Genomic DNA, 18,692 nt, shown 5'->3' with positions numbered 1-18,692 from the left:
ATTAGAAGGGAAATCCGATGGAAAAAGAGGGAGATGTAGACCCAGGAGAATGTGGTTTGAAGACATTAAGGATTGGACTGGCTTGAATTACCATAAATGTTCCAGAGCAGCAAAAGAAAGAAAAAAGTTCTGTGACATGGTTGCTAACCTCCTTCTAGGGGATGACACTTCAAGAAGAAGGAGAAAATCCTTTACAGTTACATAACATTGAAGGTCTTACATACAGATTCTCACCATTCCTTCCATTATAATCTAGTTTCTCCTGACACTCAGTGTTAGGTCTTATACCAATTAACAATTTCTTAAGAGTCCTGATACCAAAAACATTTAAGTGTAGGCTGTCCCTCTTATGCAAATCATCCATTCTTTCCTCATAACATTTCTTCATTCCACACATCTATGCTTCATATCTGTTGCAATCATAGCCCTTCTTAATTCATTTCTATCATATTTAGGTAACATACCTACAATTCTTTCAATATCCACTCTCACATACTGAACTTATCGATAGTTAAGTCATTCATACCTACAAGAATTATCATAAGTTTTAAAAGAATATACTGTGAGTAGACATATCGATACAAAATTAATAACGGAAAAAACTCACGTATTAAAAGATTATTTAATAGCATAATTTTTGCCTGTGTGTCACAGGCATCTTCAGTACATAAAGCTCAAATTAAACAATAACTGACAATTCCAAAAAGTGCCACCTAAGTAGCTGGTGTAAGATAACTGAAAAGGTCAATAAATTTCCTAAAAAAAAAAAAAAATCAATACAATAAAAAATTAGGAAAGATTAGCTGATTTGTAATGTACTATCTCCCATAAAGGGGATAGACGTAAGCCGTCGGATCTGTTTAAGTTAGGAGAATGAAGTAGAGTTTCACATGTTTCTTTATAAAGGCGTTCCACGAGAAACTGACTTTTGTGAAGAACTCTTGTCTTTCTCCAATGAACTCTGTGTCTAGTGAAGATGGCATGTTCTGCAAGTCCAAACTTTTCAGGTTTAAAGTATTCAATATAACATTGGTGTTCTTCTAGGTGAATAGAGGCAGATCTTCCTGTTTGTCTGAAATAAGATAATCCACAAGCATGGGATCTGTAGACACCTGGATGATTAAGATGTGGAAGCTTGTCCTTAGGAGAAGTGAGAAAGGTGGAGATTTTTCTAAACGGTCGAAAGGCAACAAAAATATGCAGTGGTTTTAAAACTTTTGCTATACGTCTTACTCTGAGTTTAAAGCATTGAAATCACTGAAGAATAACAATAACTTAATTATTACGAAAGCTGATAAGGGGAAGGCTGTAGTGATTCAAGAAAGGAAGGAATATGAGAGAAAAATGTCTCTTTTACTTCATGACTGTTCAACTTATAGGCCTCTTACATCGGGTCCTACCCAGAGTCAATTGAAGAGACTTAATTCTCTTATAGATAATGTATCTACATGGAACGAAGATCAAAAGAAAAAACTTAAAACCTTTTTCTCGTCCACCTAGATTGTATGGTCTTCCATAAGTTCATAAACCATGCATTCCGTTAAGACCAGTCGTAGATTGTATAAGTTGCCCCACTTACAAAATCTCAAAATTTTTATCAAATTTACTCTCCTCTTCAACTAGAAGAACTGATACTTATATAAAAAATACTTTGGATTTCAAAAATAAAATTTCAGATCTTCATTTGGACGTTTCTGATATCATGATCAGTTTAGATGTTTCTTTATTTACAAATGTGCCTCTTTCGGAAAGCATTAAATTACTACAACAGGAATTTCCTTCAGACATTGTAAACGTATTTGATTTTGTAATAAATTCTGGTTATTTTTCCTTTAAAAATAAGTTGTATCAACAAATTGAAGGAACAGCAATGGGTCTCTTTCTCCTGCTATCTCCAATTTCTTTATGGAACATTTTGAACAACATATCTTTGACAACATTTCTCCAGGATCTACTCATTGGTTCAGATATGTCGATGACATTTTTGCTGTATGGAATGGCTCTTCGGATGAACAACAATTTCTCACTAAGTTAAACGCATTTCATCCTAGGATCAAGTTTATTTACCCTAGAAGTAGAATCAAATAAGCAGTTAGCCTTTTTAGATCTTCTAATTCTTTGCCAACCAGATGGTAACCTACATTTCTCAGTTTATAGAAAGAAGACTCATACAGGCCATTATATCCATGTGGAATCTCATCACCATCTCAGTCAAAAGGCAGGAACTATTAAAACACTGATTCATCGGGCCCACTCCTTTTGTTCTTCAGACGATCTTTTACAGAAAGAACTACAACTTCTTCCTTTCTATCTAATGGTTATAAGAATTGCTTCATTAAAAGAACTTTGAGTAGTTTTAATATGTCTTCCTCTTCAAACACAGAAGAAATAATGCGCATTACTATCCCTTATGTACAAAGCATCAGTGAACGTATAGCAAAAGTTTTAAAACCAGTGAATATTTTTGTTGCCTTTCGACCGTTTAGAAAAATCTCCACCTTTCTCACTTCTCCTAAGGACAAGCTTCCACATCTTAATCATCCAGGTGTCTACCAGATTCCGTGCTCTTGTGGATTATCTTATTTCGGACAAACGGGAAGATCTACCTCTATTCGGCTAGAAGAACACCAATCTTATATTGAAACTTTAAACCTGAAAAGTCTGGACTTGCAGAACATGCCATCTTCACTAGACACAGAGTTCACTGGAGAAAGACAATAGTCCTTTACAAAAGTTGGTTCCTCATGGCATAGCTTTATAAAGAAACATGTGAAACTTTACTTCACTCGCCTAACTTAAACAGATCTGATGGTTTACATCTATCCCCTTTATGGGAGATAGTACTTTACAAATCAGCTAATCTTTCGTAACACTTTATTGTATTGATTTTTTTTTTTATTTATTTTTATTTTATTATTATTATTATTATTATTTTTAAAAGTTTTATTTTTAGGAAAGTTATTGACCTTTTTAGTTATCTTACACCAGCTACTTAGGTGGCGCTTTTTGGAATTGTCAGTTATTGTTTAATTTGAGCTTAATGTACTGAAGATGCCTGTGACACACAGGTTAAAATTATACTATTAAATAATCTTTGTACATGAGTTTTTTCCATTATTAATTTTGTATCGATATGTCTACTCATGGTATACCTCTTTTAAAACTTAAAGTCAAGTATCTGTTGGAGTTGATTGGAGTTGTAATCATTTGATTCCATTAACTTTTTAATGATGGAAAGTTCTTGTCGTAAGATTATTGGGGAAGAGCAAACTTTATGTGCTCTATGAATTAGAGATTTAAGAATGCCAAATTTTTTGAGAGATGTGGTGCGCAAACTTTTTGTGAATGTATCTGCCAATCAAAGTGGGTTTTCGAAAGACGCTCTAGTAAGGAGGATGTCCAAAAATGGTAAAATACCAGAGTTTTCTTTTTCCATAGTGAATTGGATGCGTGGGTGAAGGTTATTTATCCGTTATCCGTACTTTACCATTTTTGGACATCCTCCTTACTAGAATGTCTTCTGGTACCTTATCTACAAGCATCTTTTGAAAACCCACTTTTACTGGCAGATACATTCACAAAAAGTCTGCGCACCACATGTCTCAAAAATTTGGCATTCTTAAATCTCTAATTCATAGAGCACATAAAGTTTGCTCTTCCCCAATAATCTTACAACAAGAACTTTCCATCATTAAAAAGTTAATGGAATCAAATAATTACAACTCCAATCAAATCCAACAGATACTTGACTCTTATGTTCCAACACCTACAGTTTCTTCAACAGTCCACAGAGTTCCTATTCCGTACATTCCAGGAATCTCAGAACCTATAGGTAGAATTCTGAAAAAGTATCAACTGATTCCAACATATATTCCTATCAACAAAATTTCTTCTTTATTACCTTCTACAAAGGATAAACTGTCTTCTCTATATTTGGCTGGCATTTACCAAATACCTTGCGAATGCGATGTTTCTTATTTTGGACAAACTGGCCATTCTTTGGAAAAAAGAATATCAATATTATATTGATTATAACAAACCTCTGAAGTCTGTCTGGCACAGCACAGTATTGACTCTACTCATAGTGTCCAGTGGGATAAAGCAGTTCTCCTCCATAGATGCAGATTCAAAAATGAATGCTTATTCAAAGAAAATTGTGAAACTATCTTACATTGACTGAATTTAAATATAAATGATTGTATGTCTGTCTCAAAGATCTGGGAGACTTTTATCTTATGTAAAAACACATTTATCTTAATAGATTAAACTTGTTATTTCTATCATTTCTTAGCACGCGGTAACAATTGTATTTTAATAGGTGATCCACCGAACGTTTGCCTGTATTCCATTCCTATTACTGTCACAGACACTGAAGATGTACTATTATTTTTAGTATGAAATATCTGTCTTTTTACTAATGAAAGATGTCACTGTGGTTTATACACGTTACTTTATTATTTAATTACCATGCCACAGGTTTCACTAAAAATCACACTATATTATTGTTGTTGTTATTATTATTAAAAGTCAAGAGACTCATCTATACTTAATATATAGCAGGCCTGGTTGGCCGAGTGGCTAGCATATCCACTCTCTGGCCAAAAGGCTGCAGGTTCGAATCCCTCTGTGGGCATGGATGTCTGTGATTGTCTGCGGAAATACTACTGTAGTTGACAGTAGATGGCATTGGTATAGTTGCGGTCAGTTGGTGTATTGAGTGGTGGAGTTGTAGAGCAGGTGTCCTCCCCTCAATGAGTCTTTGGACTCCCTGGAAGTGTCAAATAATAATACTTGGTGATGTGCTTATTTATTTTTTTGTCTGCCTGTTGGGTATACATATTAGTAACATACTCTTGGTGGCTTATTACAACACAAGTAAAAACTCCAATATTTTAATCCAATTATTTTGTTCACTGTAACTAAAGCATGACGTGAGGAGCTGAAGGATCTTCCTCAGCCATAGCCAAGTTAGCCAGTCTTGGGCGTGGACAGCAGGGTTTTTTCCCCAGTTTATTCTGGGGTTTTTCATCCCGCAAAGCAGGCAAAACTGGCCTTGAGAACTCAACACTACAGGCCATAGGATACACCAGGGGCATAAGGCTGACCACCTTATCCTGTAAACGGAGTGAGGTCCGATGATCAATGGACCCTCGACACCACGAGGTAAAAGAGGGTATAAAGAAGATGAGATGAGATAATTAAAGCATTTTAGGTGGAAAATGACCTTGCCTGGAAATCATTATCAAAAGTTAAAGGGAATGAAGTAGAATCAGCATCAAAAGTTAGAGGGAGTGAAGTAAAATCAGGCACTAAAATTCACTAGTGTATCTTCTACCCACTTGAGAATGATGAGATTAGTGCTTAACAAGTTTAAGACCAAGCACTGTTGGCAAGTGCAAAACTGCTGGCAGAACTCCCTTCAATATATGAATGTTGTTTCCACTTTGGGTAGGTGCATTTTCATTCAGTTTATATGGCAAGTTAGTTGCAACTTTTATAGTAGAATTTTATTTATAAAATTAGCACTTGTGAACTGTCTTAATGATACCGAAAATTTCAAATCCAATTCGAACTATTTCAAGTTACGTGTATATGCATATACATTTTTATTTGCTTTAGAAAATTTGATTTACATAAATTGCTTGCTTTCTGCATCCAATGACTGCATTAAACAGCTGCTACCATGTATTTCCAAAATTTAAAACAGGATGTTAGGACAAATGTATTTAGTTAGATACTGTTTTTGGCACCACAATAAAAGTTTTTCTTACAAAAATGTAGCATAGTGTTTGTGCATAGGGACATGTTTTTCATTATGAAAGGTCCTTCCAGTTGTCTTTAATTACACTAATTATTGCTAAATATAATGCCTAAATTATAAATGTCTCTGTACTGTATTTAGTGATACAATAAAACTACTATTTTTTTTCCTTTTTTTCATAGTGTCAGTTGGGAATGTTCAACCTCCCCACACCTCACATACAAACTATAGCTTAGGTGGCCAACAACAGGCCCGCAGTCCGTAACGTGATTTTGTGCGGCCCGTGGCAGGATAAAATCTATATTAAAATATATGTGTTATCAATTCAGCTATTAGTTTCGACTGCAGATTTTCTGATTGATATACTGTTATATTCATAACGATTCTATATTATTTTTGACCATCTAATGAATGCAAGAAATAAAAAATACAATTGTATTCAGTTCATTCCTTAATAAACAGTTTAAGTTGGTTTGTATCTCTTTTATACACCCCTGATGAAGCCAGACAGCTAAGTTGGCGAAACTTGGTGTTTTTTTACTTAGTATCAATTATTAAAATCCTTCGGCCAATATACAACCCAGTTTATGTTAATTTCTTGCATTCACTAGTTATATTCATTATTTCTAATGACGGAAACAATACAGTGATCAGTTTCAGAGACTCAGCTTCACAGTTAACAGTGTTATTGCTGCAGTTTGTGTCCCCTGATCAGTTACTTCAGCCCTTTGTGTACTATGAGTAAGAAACATAAGATCTGTGAAGAAAACAGGTCATTTCAGGAGAAATGGGAAAATGAATTTCTGTTTATAAACAATAACGACAACAACAGTGCCTTGTGTTTGCAAGTATTGTCTGTGCACAAGGAATCAAACGCCGCTACATACAGCACCATGCCACTAAATACCAAGAATATGCTGGACAAGTACGTGCTAAAACTGTACGTAATTTGAAGAGAAAGGTTAGTACTCAGAAATCTATTTTTAATAAACCAACATCAATACAAAAAAGCTCACTCTTGGCATCGTTTGTTGTAAGCACAGATATAGCAAAAGCAAAAAAATCATTATCTGATGGTGAATTTGTAAAACACTGTTCTGTGAAAATGGCACATGCATTTGGGGAAGATAAAATTGCCAGTGAGTTTGAAAGCATTCCACTATCAAAACAAATTGTAACAAAAAGAGTCGAGGAAATAGTTTCTCACATATTACATAAATTGAAAAGTGTCATTACAAATCCAGCTTACTTATCATTGGCTCTTGTTGGATTGTGATTTTTGGAACTCCTATCTTATCACAATCTAACATGCGTTTCCAAACAAAAAAAAAGGAATATAAATACATGTGATTGCCTCTGAGTACTAATTTAATGCTATATAAATATATCAAGCAATTTCTTTACTATGAGAAAACAAATAAGTGTGCATTTAGTACCACTCACAAATGAGTTAAAATCAATAATGAAAGTGTAAACACCTTTAGCAGAGTTTTATAAAGTAATATGTATTAAAAGATATAGAATGTTAGCACAAATTCAAGATGGGGGTGGGAGTGAAGTCCAAAGGAGCAGTAATGCGAGGGAGTGGCTCGCCCCAAGCAATAGCGTGACGTCAGTGCATGCGCGATATAGCGGAGAAGGCTGGACGTCGTGACGTAAGACCACGTGAGCGTGTTGGCTGGACATCGCAGAATGCGAGAAAGAAAAGTGGAAATAAAAGGGTCATGCACCCCTCACAATAGGCTTTTTGTTCCTGGATCTCCTGGAATGTTTGTCTCGCGGTGCCGTGAAGGGTGGAGTGCCTCCATTTTGGAGTGTTTCGATAAAGGCAGCAGCAGAACTCGGATGTCCATAGAAAGCCGGGTTGGAGCATGTGGACATTTTGTTTATGGAAAGGCAGATTCCGGTAGACCATTGACGCGATACAGAACAAAAGGGCAGATAAGTAGACTTTATTTGTATTTTACCAGATTGTGAATGAGAGATTTGTGCTACGTTGTAAAAAAAAAAACAGAAGAAAGAACATTAATGATATTAATTAGGACTGTGCTGCTATGATTTAGAGAGGGTTACCTTAAATCTTACTGTCTCCTATTGTAATAGAGTTGCATAATATGTTATAGGAGGTTACGAATATGTCTAGAGTGAGGAATTGCTAATTTATGAAGGGATTGTAAAAGATATAAATGCTATCTTGTGTGGTTTGAGTGAACTACTGAAAATTAGAGTTATTGTGATAATCATGCATGATTAAGGTATTTAAGAGTATAAATAAGAATCTTACTTTAGAGAATTACAGCATAATCTGTTTTAAGTATACTTATATTATTGTTTTATTTTAACTCTATCCTGACTGTCAGGAACTCCCTTAAGATGGGAATTAAGCTTTTTTGTATTGTATGTGCATATTTATGATATCTAATAAACCTTGCTTTTGTATCTAACTAAGACTATCTGTGATTTTTGGAATCTGATGCACCTTTTATAAAAGTAATACGAACCTATGCGGGAGACTAGAGAAAAGTAGAGTTTGGCCACGTCTGCAAAGTTGCAGGGTATCACTTAAGTACTGTCTTGAGATCACCTCTTGATTGATAATATTGTTAATCTAATAGCACTAAGTGGCGCAGCGAAATATAAATTTTCTTGGCGTTTTACGAGAGGTAGATCTCAGACACTCTGATACTCTGGTGTTACCTCGATCCCAAGGCAATTCCATTGTCCCCCAGAGGTACCACGTGATACCCGTATGAGTGTTTAACGGGGATCTGACCCAGAGACAAAAGGATAGTTATATGAGCAGAAAGTACAACACAATACTCTGGATGAATCAACTGACATAACAGATACAGCTCAACTTCTAATTTTCATTCGAACTGTTTCCAAAGACTTTGTTATTAATAAAGAGCTACTAGCATTAGAGTCATTGCATAACGCAGTCAAAGGTCAAGACATTTATGATGCAGTTATGAAGGTTGTAAATGGTACTGGTGACATCGACAATCTCACAGCTATTGTGACTGATGGTGCCAAATCAATGTGTGGTACTCAAACAGGCTTAGTTGGCTTACTAAGGAAGGCTGGAATCAATTGCCCTGTATTGCACTGCATTATACATCAGGAAGCTCTGTGTTGTGTCAGAAATAACTGGCCCATTATCAGTCAGCCATTTATTTCGGACCCAACATGAGAAGAAATCGACTTGCGATAAAAACATGCTTATACTCTCAAGAGCAGGGGTAAAGAAATAATAAATGAATTGTAATCAAAGAGGGTATATCAATTTAATTAGTAAGATTGTTATAAAATAGTCCAAATTGTATTCTAAAATCATGCCCAGTATGGGAAAATTATGTTAAAGAAATAAGAATCATATGTCAACCAATCAACGGAAGGTCAAATCACTACGTAAGAGCCCACAGTGACACAGCAGAAAAACCGTATAGCCATCCGGTAACCTCAACCGTAACAGTTTCATCAAGAGAGGCGTGGAGAAAAGAATGTGACATCATCGATACCTGAAGAATCAGGGATAGTTAAGTAGGAGACGAAAGTAATGAGGAGGGCACTTGCGGATGTGGGGAATATAAGGAGCCACGTGCACTTTAAACGCTCTCTCGTGTTCCTGTTTTTCCTGTGTTCTGGTTCGAAGGCCGTGAAGGCTGAGGAAGCTTGTCTCCGGTATCCAGCAACATTCCACGTTGCTGTGGGATCCGATATGCACAAGATATCCGACAGAACATCGGCAGACCAGCAGACAGAGCATTGGTAAATCTGCTACTAATGTGAGGACGGCAAAGGAAATCCTTTGAGGAGAAAAGAAAGCAACAGACAGCGGAGAGGTAAGAGACTTGCCACGTCTGAAGAAAACCAGGGACTAAAGTTAAGGAATCAACTTCACTAAGGAAATAGCCGGTAAGGTGCAGAACTTTTATTTTATATATAAAATGTCATATAGAAAGAGAGGAAACAAAAGAAGAGAGAACTTTGAGCATAACCCTGCTCGAGCTATCTAAGTGATCCGTTTGGACTAATCGTCTGTGATAAGACCTTCCTATGTTAGTTTAATCTCTTGTGTAGGAGAGACATTATAGCAGAACAGTTATTAAATGATTTAGTATATGCCATAGTGTGTGAAGGCCCTGTTCTTTACATTGAGCCCATAACTTATATAAGTTTTACAGGGAAGAGTTTAGTCCTCTGACTAAAACAGTGACTGTTAGTTGAGTGAATATATCATGTACATTTTGCTAAGGTGATAATATTTAAGAATTGCATAACCATGAGAGCATCACTTAATCCTAATGCGAGATACAAGAATAAGGATGATTAACTAATGCTCTTGACAAAATTAAATGAGCCTGTGTGATAAGAGATATATAAGAGAGATTTTAACATTTAGGATATTTGAGTGATTTATTACAGTAGTATGAAAATCTATGCATGAGTTTATCCTTATATTATTGAGATATCATTTTAGTGTAAATATCTTTTGTTCAAATAAATGTATTCTTTTAAGCTAAAACTTGTGAGTTCTTGTGTCTGAGACTGAACTACTGCTTAGAAAAGTTTGGACCTGTATAAGTAGGGGATACTGTATAAAGAGCAGGAAAAAGGGAGTCACGACAGCATACTACATGATCTCTAACCTCAATTAAATTGTTGATATAATTAATAACTTAAGTCTTAGTATCAGAAACTGGTTTCTGGCTGGTACAGTTGATCCTAAAATAATTTGCCAGGAACTAATTTCAGGTACACGTAACTTCTTAAGATAAGAAACTAAATTAGGGTATTATAAGAAAACAAAATAACCAAAAGTCAAAAGGAAAACCAGAAGGAAGAACATAGGGACATAACATCTGTGTGGTAAAATTCTGGAGATAGAGGATGTTATGAAAACTGTATTTCACACACTGTAACTTCATTACAGTGTGTGAATCTAAATAAGAGCAGAAATCATGCCTTGACACACCGCAAGTTTCATTCTTTTCTAACAGAAATGAAGGCAGAATATGATGATTTCGTGTTGTACACAGAAGCACATTGGCTAAGCAGAGGGAACTGTTTGAAACGGTTTTTTACTTTGAGAAAGGAAATAAAACAGTTTTTAGAGGAACACGAGAAGACAAACAAAGAACTAATCACAAAACTATGTGATCCTCATTTTAACAGCTTACTCGCCTTTCTAACAGACATCACACACCACATGAATGAACTCAACGTAAAGTTAGGGACGTAACCAAACAATCTCAGATTTAGATGGACACCTAGATGGGTTCATAAGTCGACTGAAGGTTTTAAATTCACCCTAGTCAGAGGAAACTTGGTACATTTCCCTTCCTGCAGGGAGTTGATAGAGGAGAGCCATGACATTGACTTTAAATTTTCTGTGCCAATGTTAGACCAACTTTTGGAGCAATTCAGTAAGAGATTTTCTGACTTTAGTGACATGCGGCCACAACTGACATTATTTAACAACCCAATAAAATGCGACATTTCAGAGCAGCACAACACTATTCAATTGGAGTTGTGTGACCTTCAAAGTAACTCCTTTTTCCAGTCAAGGCAGTTAAAATCATCACAAAGAAGCCAACTGACTGATGACTCAAGATTTGTTACGAATATCATCATCATCGTTGAAAATCGACTTTGATGAACTTGTTGCTGCACATGAACACCCACAGTGTTCTCATTAAGTTGTGTTACATGTAAAAAAATCAGAAATATGTAATTAAATTTAATTTAACAACTTATATTTAAATCAATCAAGTATGTATTTTATATTGTTCTCCCAGTAGTAAAATGATTTAACAAATATAGTAATTCAATACATCTAACTATTGCCTTGAAAAAATGCAGAGTTTATTTTTATTTAAGTTCTGTCTCAAAGTGTGTGGCCAGTGACGCTACCACTCATCATATATTGGCCCTCATATAGAATGAAGTTGGCCACACCTGCACTATAGAAACATTTTGATTTCACTCTTCAGAAATAAAAAAGATGTAGTAAGTAAAAATCCATCTGTTTCTTAAAAAAATTAATCCTTTTTGTATTATAAGAAGTGGAACTATACCTTTTGATCTCTAATAAAAGGCTATCATACATGAGACATTTATCATTGATAAGACAGAAGAGCCGCTCACTCACTCACTCACTCACTCACTCACTCACACACACACACACACACACACACACACACACACACACACACACACACACACACACACACACACACACACACACACACACACACTTCTTCTTCTTCTTAAGCTTCTCGAACCCTTACGGTTCTTAGCTGCAAGCACCACAGTTCTCCATTTTTTTCTATCCTTAGCCAACTCCTTCCAGTTTTGCAGGTTCAGCTCTTTCATATCCATTCATCTTCTTCATAGTCTTCCTCTAGGACATCTTCCATTTGGTGATGTAAAAAGGTTCTCCTCACTAGCCTGTTATCCTTCATTCTTTCCAGGTGACCTGACTATCTGATGCGATTAGCTCTGATTTCGTTTATTATTAGTGGCTTCTTATAAAGTTCACAGAGTTCTTTATTTGGTCACCTTCTCCATTCTTCTGTCACATAATCTTTAATCAGGCCAAATATTTTTCTTAAGATTTTTTTTTCGAAGTGTTGTAATTGATATTCATCAGCTTTTGTTATATTCCATGTCTCTGCATCATATAATACAACTGGTCTAATTAGCATTCTGTAGATATTTATTTTAGATTCATATGACAGATTTCTAGATGAGAGGAGGCGCTGAAAAATATGATTTATTACCTGCTTGGATTCTCATCTTTATTTCTGTTTGGATCTTATTAGCTTTATTATTCTTGACAGCTGCGTAGATTCATCACGGGAGGACACCTACAACTCTCTGTCTTCACCCACCACACCGAATCTCTACTACCAATTATCTACATCAACACCATCTACTGCCCACCACCACCACACCTAGTATTTTTTGTCTGTAAATTGCATGTGTTCTGAAGGCCGATTTGTCTGTATGCAGGATGAAAAACCCTGCTACCTCCGTATGAGATTGGCTAACTCACCTTTGATTGAAAAAGTCCATATAAAGATTCCTCCCATCACGATGAGAATTGAACTCAGGCCTTTTCTAATTGAAGGGCGCAACGTACCGTCATTCTTCCAATTGTGCTATGGAGGCGCTTAAAAATTTTGCTTTGCCGTGACCAGGATTTGAACCTGGGTTATTGCGGCCACAACACAATGTCCTAACCACTAGACGATCACAGCTCCTATTAGTTATTATTACTTTACTTTAGTTATTATAGAGTCTAGATATTTAAACTGTATTGAGTTTTTCAATATCATGTCAGCAAACTGGATGGTTGATGGCTTATTAAGATCATTATCTTAATAAGTCATTATCTTATCTTAAGATAATTATCATTATCTTAAAAATATCTTAATAATATTTTAAATATTATGTTTTATTTTGGTTAATATTAAGACCTATTTTTCGGACGAGGTTTTAAGGTTTATATAAGTTTCAGTTATATCATCTGCATGCCCCAGGAATAATGCAGAGCTCAATGCAGTACTTTTTAGTTGTTTCTCGTATCAATTTTTCAAAAGCTTGAATGGCTCTGATAATATATTCTTAGCGAGAACTCTACATTGATTTTCCTGTACACACACTTTAACCAGCCTGATTATTTTTTCTGGTATTCCAAATTCCTTTAAAATTTCCAATAGTTTTCTCGATGTATGCTTTTTGGAAGTCAATGAAGATATTATGACTTTCTTTACTGTATTCCCAATTTTCTCTAGAATTTGCCTCAAGGTAAAAGGGAATCAATGGTTGAATAACTTCTAAATTCTGCCTGATATTCTCCGAGAATCTCTTCTGCATATGGAATAATTTTTTAAAAATAATATCACACAGGATTTTGTAGCTGGTATTTAAAAGTAAGATGCTTCTGTAGTTTTCACATTTTCTTTCTTTCTTTTTTTTTTTTTTTTTTGTGGATGGGGATTATTGATTCTTTCCAGTTTTCTGGCAGTTTTTAATTTTTCCATATGAGTTTAATTAGTGTAAACAGTTTGTTAGTTAATTATTTTCCTCCATAGTTAATTTGTTCAGCTGTGATTTCATCAAATCCCAGCTTTATTATTTTTAAGAGTTTTAATACTTGTTTCTATTTCACTAAATGATGGCTCTTTAACTTCTGATTCATAAGTCTAATCTTTAATGGTACTTGTGGCATAACTATAAATAATAAATTACATGATAACCACAGTAATTAACTTGAATGAAATAAAGGTACAAATATTTTGTACTGAAATTAACAGTACATCATCAGTGTAGACAACAGGCAGTTCAAAGGAATAGAATACAAAGTACATAACAATCATTGGATTACCAATTAAAAACTGTTGCTGCGTGCTAGAAATTAATATTAATAAAATATTATTAAATAATTCTTAAAAACTATTTCAATCATTTCGATTCAAAATTGAAATGATTGTCCCTCTCTCCCAAAAGTTTGGGAGATTCTTATCTTATGTAACCATCAAATAAATAATTTTAAGAATTATTTAATAATATTTTATTAATATTAATTTCTAGCAAGCAGCAATAGTTTTTAATTGGTAATCCACTGACATATGTACTTTGTATTCCATTCCTTTGAACTGCTCGTTGTCTACACTGATGATGTACTGTTAATTTCAGTACATCATCAGTGTTAATTATATCTTTATTTCATTAAAGTTAATTACTGTGGTTATCATGCAATTTATTATTTATTCTGATTCATAAGTAGAATAAATTCTTGGCAGGAATGTTACTTTGGGATTTTGACAGTCTACCAGCTCTTCAAAATATTCCCTCCACATTTCAGTCATCTGTTTGTCATTTGCAATAATTTGTCTTATTATCATTAATTATTGCAGTTCTTGATTGATTTAAGTCTTTAGTTTATTTTAAGCCTTTAAAAAAGTTCCTTGCATTTTTATATGTATTATCTTTTTCAGTTTTATCAATTAAGTTTTTTAAATAGCATCTTTTTTCTTGCCTAATGATTTTGTTTCTCAGGGAAGCCTGTAATCACTAGTGAGTGTGACCCCAGATGGTGGATCGCGGAATGCCTCCAAAATTGGGTGGTAAGAGGGAAATGAAACTCCTCTCATGGACTAACAGGTATGCAGCAGAGGAATGGCAAGCTGGCTGCTTTAACTGCCTAAAATCCTCAGCATGATGAATCAGAAGCAGAAATAATACTACCACGTACGGGAGAACCGACATGCATAACTCAAGCCCACACAGAGTAGACGAAAAGACAGCTACGTGGAATGCAAATTGTATACATATATAACATTTCAACTATCAATATCAGAACATTGTACAAATCTGGCAAATTAAAACTCATAGAGAGAACTTGAACTGTTTAAATGGGAAATAAGTGGGAGTTGTAGAGACTCACTGGACAGGCTAGAAAAAAATAGACATAAAAAACGCAAGCATATTTTACTCAGGAAAGAAAGATAACCATCACAGAGAAGGTGTAGCACTAATCATTAAAAAATGGTTCCTAAACTCAATAGTTGATGTAAGACCCATTTCCTCTAGAATCATCTCAGTAAGATTCAAAGCAAAAGAAAAAGTAATATATATAAAAATAATAGAAGTTTATGCCCCAGCCCAAACACACGAAGAATAGCAATATGGTCAATTTCTTGAACAACTGCAAGAAGAAATCAGTCAAACAAGTATACAAGAGATATCCTGATTATTATGGAAGATTTTAATGCAAAGATTGGTCAGTACTCTGAAGATAAAGCAAAAGTAATGGGAAAATTTGGTCATGGAGAGATGATGAGAGAGGAGAGGACTTGATAAATTTTTGCAAAATAAATCAACTGTTAATCACAAATACCTTATTCTACCACAGGTCACAGCACAAATACATTTGGACATCACCAAACAATGAAATCAAAAACTGTATAGACTATACAATTGTTATATAAGACTGTATTTGTTAATAAGATATAGAAACATTTATTCCCAAATGTCAAAACATTAAGAAAGATTGACATGGATATAGACCATGAATTACTATCAGGCAAACTAAAAATCAGTTTCAAAAGAAAGAGAATAAAGCACCAAAAACAAAAGAAGATAGACATCTCAAAATTCAAAGATAGCTTGACCATATCTAATTATCAGAGAACGTTGAAAGAAAAATTAATCTTGCTTTAGATACAATCTCAAAGTCTTGGAAAAATGGTAAAGAAATTATTAAAGAAACAGCAACAAAACATCTGGGCTACCAGACAAGAATAAATAAAGACTGGTCTACACCAGAGATTTTGGACTTATGGGAGAGAAAAAGAATATCCAAAACTAACCTCTCAAAAGAAGATAATGAAGAAAATTATACAAAAACTTGAAAAAAGAAATAGACAAAAAATGCAGACTAGCAAAAATCACATAGAAGAAAAAGCAGGAATATGTGAAGAAAAATACAAAAAACATGACTCCAAGATCATTTATGAAATAGTTAAAGAGATAACTAGAACATACTCATCCAACCAGTTTCAAGTAAAAGGATGGAACCACAAGTAGCAGTGAAACAATAAAAGAAATAGGAACCAACCATAACTTCTAACACAAAGGACATCCTAAATGAAGAAATACATAGAGCAATAAAACAAATTAAAAATGATAAAGCACCAGGCATAGACAACATTCAAAAAGAACTTCTGGTGGAAAAAGGGAGAGAAAGCATAATAAATTACCTAACCTAAGAAAACTGTTCAACAAATATAAATACTAAAGGAAGGAAATTTACCAACAGAATGGAGAACAGGCCAGATCATACCCATTCACAAAAAAAAGGAGATGAGATCCTGCACTAACTATAGACCTATTACTCTTCTAAGTCACTGCTATAAAATATTTATCAGGATTTTTCAAAATAGAGTTAAACATTCCTATGAAGAACAGATGGAAGAAGAGCAAATGAGATTTAGAAATAGGAGAAGCACGATAGATGCAATTTTCATATTAAACAGATTAGCAGATCTTATGAGAGATAAAAAGAAAAAATTCTAATGCTGTTTTATTGACTTCAAACAAGCTTTTGATTCAATAAACAGAAGCAAACTCATTAAAATTCTAGAAAGCAGAGTGTTCAACAAATACATCTTAAATTGTATCAAGAATTACTGTTCAGAAACATAAGCAGTAGAGAAAAACAAAAATATAGAAACAGATCAAATAGCAATTAAAAAAGGAGTTATGCACAGCTACCTATTGTCACCATATTTATTCAACCTGTACCCAAAAAGAAGTAGTAGAGTGTGAAGGCATAACTGTAAATGGAAGAAATATAACACATTTAAAGTATGCTAAATGACATAGTTATCACCACAGACAGCCAAGAAAAATTAGAAAATATTCTGACCAAGTTGCATCAAACAAGTAACAAATATGATATAAAATCAATTTTAGCAAAACAAAACTAATGGTAATAGGAAGGAAAAAGGGAAGTAATCCAAATGAAAATAAGAAACTTAGGATCAATGATCACTGAAGATCTAGACTATTTCAAAACCATAAAACACAAAATCAATAATAGATGGATAACAATGGATAACTACAAAAAATACGGAACAATGAAAGATTAAGCAAAGAACTCAAATTAAAGATATATAAAACAATGATAATTCCATCAGTACTCTATGGCTCAGAATGCTGGATCTTAAAAAAAAAAAGAAATGGATAAACTCAAAGCAAAATATAAATAAAACATATGCATAAATATGCATAAAGAGCATAATAAATTGTACCGGATAATCTGCTGCTCCATCAACTCACATGTATTACTGCCATGCCTAGACGAATTAGTTCATTTGATTAGTAAGGCATCAATGTATATAGTCAATGTTTATTATTGGTTTAGTTATTATTATTGGTTATTTATATTTTGCAAACAAAACTTTTCCCCTCAGCTCATTAGTTTTTTTTTTTTTTTAAATTATGACGATCATAAATGCAAACATTCATATCTAGAGTTTATAGGATCACATGGTATTCACTCTACCTAGCAACTTATTCACAGTCTTCCTCCTGCATATCAGGCACCTTCTCTCTTAATTAAATCCTAACGAAGATGAATGTCAATTACTGCCATTACTAATCGCAGTAATCAGCATTCACCTTAATTCAAGAAACCCTGTAGTATTGAAATGATTTAAGCTTCAAGATCTTCCACACATATAATTTGTTTGTTATTAATGAAAGCATTTGCATTTGCACCTGTTCTTTCTCTCCCCTTATATTTGCTATTCTTACAGGAGTCATTAATCTTTATTCATATATTTACACCTTGTTAGTAATCCAAATATACAAACCAAATATAGTAGCCCCCCCCCCACTTCTTGGTACTTCTGCCAATGCATAAACACAACCTTGTGGAGGGGCACTGTGATTTTTCGTGCCCCACCAGGTGGCAGCAGGAGTTTTTGAGTTAAGACAAGGGTTATGAATGATCCCGAAGGTTAAATCATATCAATACTACAAGGTTTCTCGAATTAAGTTGAATTCAGATTATAGCCATCAGTAAAACTATGAATATGATTTGAAGTAAGAAAGAAGGTCTCCGATGTACATGAGGAAGAATGTGAATAAGAGTACAAAATACTGAGTTCTCGAGCACTGATGAGAGGAAACCATCCCCTATGATATGCAATGAATGAAAAAATAGGAAGCTGGCAATCCAATCACAAAGGGGCAGGAGAAGACCATAAATCAGTAACCTGAGAAGGTATTTGATAACTAAGTTCTTCAAATTTCATGGTCTATGCCCAAAATTGGTAAGATAAGTGAAAGGGTTTGATATTGAACAGGAATGGTAGAATTCATGCTGCGATCATTAATTAACTGATTGGTCTCCAGA

At 34.3% G+C, this 18,692-nt stretch overlaps 1 protein-coding gene and 1 non-coding gene across 4 annotated transcripts in view; both read right to left on the bottom strand.

Annotated features, from left to right (window-relative positions):
• Prp5 (pre-mRNA processing factor 5) overlaps positions 1-18,692 on the bottom strand; it is a 593,106-nt gene that overhangs the window by 57,562 nt on the left and 516,852 nt on the right. The window lies entirely within an intron of this gene.
• Positions 12,952-13,023, bottom strand: TRNAH-GUG (transfer RNA histidin (anticodon GUG)). The gene has a single exon. It is a non-coding gene; the product is annotated as a tRNA-His (tRNA).

Source organism: Typopeltis vanoorti, chromosome 14 (assembly GCF_054136105.1).
Source record: "Typopeltis vanoorti isolate ZY-2024b chromosome 14, IOZ_Tvanoo_1.0, whole genome shotgun sequence".
Classification (NCBI taxonomy): Eukaryota; Metazoa; Arthropoda; class Arachnida; order Uropygi; family Thelyphonidae; genus Typopeltis; species Typopeltis vanoorti.
The sequence above is the reverse complement of the archived record's forward strand: the minus strand, read 5'-3'. Positions and strand labels throughout refer to the sequence as shown.